The following is a 3588-nucleotide window of genomic DNA, read 5'->3' on the forward strand; positions in this document are numbered from 1 at the left end:
ACCGGAGAGAATCACCTGACGACAGCTGGAACAAGCTGGTACAACACGCGAAGGATCGTGGAAGGACAGATACCTCGTCTCCGACACGAAACAATCTGAAAAACCCTACCCACTGTTGTCAAATGCCTCCATTGCAGTGTTACCTCCCAATGCCAGAGCGTCCTGAACATATTTTATTCTGGCTTTGAAAGGTGGGGAAGTCCATGTATCTACATGGATCTGGATTCCTGACTGAAGGGGTTTTCGAGCGCTCGGGACCCCAGTCAAGCCAGGTTCGGTCCCTTAGCTGAGTGGATTTACGTCCTTGAAGATTGCGTAACCGTGTTAAAGGGGGTGAGATGGCTGTCAAGAGGTTATATAGCTCCACCCTCCTTTCCCCCTGGGCAGCAAACGAAGAGGATCATGTAATGTAGAGCCCTCGAGGCTATACATACCGTCCTTTGAGCTCGGTGATTTGTGAACAAGACTGTACTATATATATATATATATATATATATATATATATATATATATATATATATATATATATATATATATATATATATATATATTACCCATTTATTTTACTTGGAAACGCCTTTGTACGGTCTGGCAGTACTGACGCATGTGTAAGCGCATTTACACACACACACACACACACACACACACACACACACACACACACGCAACCACGCACACAACCACACACACATAATCACACACACATAACCACGCACACACAACCACACACACACACACACACACACACACACACACACACACACACACACACACACACACACACACACACACACAAAACCACTCTCTCCTTCTCTCTCTCTCTCTCTCTCTCTCTCTCTCTCTCTCTCTCTCTCTCTCTCTCTCTCTCTCTCTCTCTTTTGTGACCTGAAGTCACTTTAACTTGTGCTAGGGATCCACCTTGTTGGCTGACAGCATCTTTATGAGCAGTGATGCATCTTATCAAAACACGACGCATCATTTGTGAGCACTCCCATGCCTCGTTACGTGGCACAAGTACGCTAAATTATTGGTTCCTTCACACAGTATGTCACCGCTATCAGGAATTAAGCACTATTTCACAACACAAGAGTCGTTTTTGTGCGTAAACCGGGGGACCCCCCCCCCCTCACGAGACGGTGCTATCTTTTCTTACGGGTTGAAGTGAGAGGGCATCACCCTCGTTTTGTCGTCGGGCACGCGAGTGATACAGCGGTGTTCGAACTGTAATATTCATTAAGCATTACATATACTGTTTACATCGCATGAAGATGGAAGTATTATTGCTGAGTGCCTAAATGATAATTGTATCTAAACAACACCGAGTACCTAAATCATAATTGTATCTAAATAAAAACCTGGGATTAAGGTTCATAATCCGGGGGTGGGGGGTGGGGGGGCTAATCTGAATTTTGTAAATATAGATGACGAGTCGGGGGCTAACCTGAGTTTTGTAAATATAGATGACGCTTTTAAGCACATGTACTCTGTAGCACGAGCATGATTTTGAAAATAAATTGAAGTACAAGCTTTCACTAGATTTAGTTTCGTTCAAAATATTGGGCAAAAGTAATACATAATCTTACATTTTTAAAGATTTGCTTTCGATAATGTGTCGAATATCCATCTAATTATTCTCACAGATTTTTTTTCATTAAATGCTGGGGGAAAAAATCTGTCACTGTATTAAATAAATCTGCCACTGTATTACTACTCAGTCACGTACCTGTGTACACGAGGCAGGTTTCTCGATCTCTGCAATGAGATAATGAAGGAACAAATTGGGGGGGGGCTTCTGCCCCCTCAGCCCTCCACCGCCTCTCCCCCCCCCCTGGATCCGCCACTGTCTGCAGGGTCTCCACATCTTTGTCTTCCTTAGCAGAACCGAACGCCATTCGGGCAATAAATCGCTTCATGTTTTATGCAACACTCCCGCTCCGCCATTTTCACTGTGTTGCTTCACAAATATATCCTTAAAAAAAAAAAAAAAAAAAAAAAAAAATATATATATATATAAAAATATATAAATATTTATATATATAATAGCCTCACGCATGTTACAGCTCAATGTCGTATTACTCCTGTTCCTAGGCTTTTTGCTTTCTTACTGACATGTTGCGATCTTCGTCTTCCGGTCCCGCATCAAATTCTCAAACTCAACATTTCACACCTGTCGTTATTATTGGTGATTTTTTGAAACGCTAGTTTCTGTCAAACATAGAGCAATACTCACTATTTTTGTAGTCATGCGGTCTCGAATTGTCGTAATGATTATTTGATTTTTCCTTTCGTGTCTTCAAATTACAACGCATCAGTCCATATTCGGGTGAAGAGAATAGACTTAGTAACCATGTAGTAGTGAGCGCTGAAAATATTGCTTTAAGAGAAGATTAGAGTGATAAAGGACATGGAACAACCTAGTGTAGATCTCTTGCAGTCTCCTCCGTTCTTATATTCTTATGTTTAAATGTTGAAACCTACCAACCAATCAGCTTTGAGCTTTGTTTTGTAAAATGTTTATTGTGCTTCATTACCTGTTGGTTCCCACGCTGCAGCTCCCATTGTATCCCAGTGACTTGGTAATCGTGTTAGAGGATACAAAAGATCTTTCAACGTGTCAACGACACACCAGTTACCCCCTCTTAACGAGACACACCCTTCATCTGGAACTGGTAGCTCTTGTCTCTGGACTATGGACTACCCAGGACAGACCACCTCTTGGTAGTTGTAGGAGGGGAAGAGATGTCTGTATGCAAATGAAAAGATAGTTGTGTATAAAAGAGGGCTACTGCCACCGGGCGATTCTTAGGGATATTTATCTCGTGGGGTCGTGGCTTTGGAGGGATGGGCAGAAGACTTGGGGTTGGAAGCTGGGATCAGTGCATGTAACCTTCTCTCTTTCACCTTCATAACTCCTGGAGATATGTCGTTACCCGCGACCATCAGTCGCATCAAACCAGGAACGGTTCAGATGAACTTTGTGAAGGTTTGTTCTTGTTGAAAGGGTTCTGTGGAGGAAAAGTCTTGGCGAAATACAGGCCTTCAGTCCTTCAGCACGGAGACACGGTAAATATTTTGTTCTTCTCAAGGATAGGATTTTGCAACATAGCTAAGGGGAACGCTCCTACCTCAGATATTTTTCCATCCATTGAGATTATCAAGAGCCAGATTTTGGCTCGCGTACTGCATAAAATCGCTTGCCATTAGCCACACAAAATGCAAAAATGGGCCACTGAGTTACCATACACTGAAGTAGGGAACTATGAAAAAAGAACACTGAATTATGATCACATTACAGTATGTTCATTTTATTGTGGTGAAGTTGTATTGAAGATAGAAAAGAATGTCAATTCTTGGAGTAAACAACCTTAGGTAAATATGTATACATTAAAGAAGAAATGAGAAGTGATGAAAAATCTAAATCAACGAAATCTGACGGTTACAAAACGGTCCTTGGGCAGCATTCGTGAAGAGGATTTGAGCCAAGTTCAAATTAACGTTCGGTATGCTCATCATTAACCCATTAAACTCCGATGACAAGATTCCTTGTCATTTGGTCAAATAAAACAAAAAATCATAAAACACCAAAAT

This window comes from Oratosquilla oratoria, chromosome 8 (assembly GCF_046742065.1).
Source record: "Oratosquilla oratoria isolate Oo_2021 chromosome 8, ASM4674206v1, whole genome shotgun sequence".
NCBI lineage: Eukaryota > Metazoa > Arthropoda > Malacostraca > Stomatopoda > Squillidae > Oratosquilla > Oratosquilla oratoria.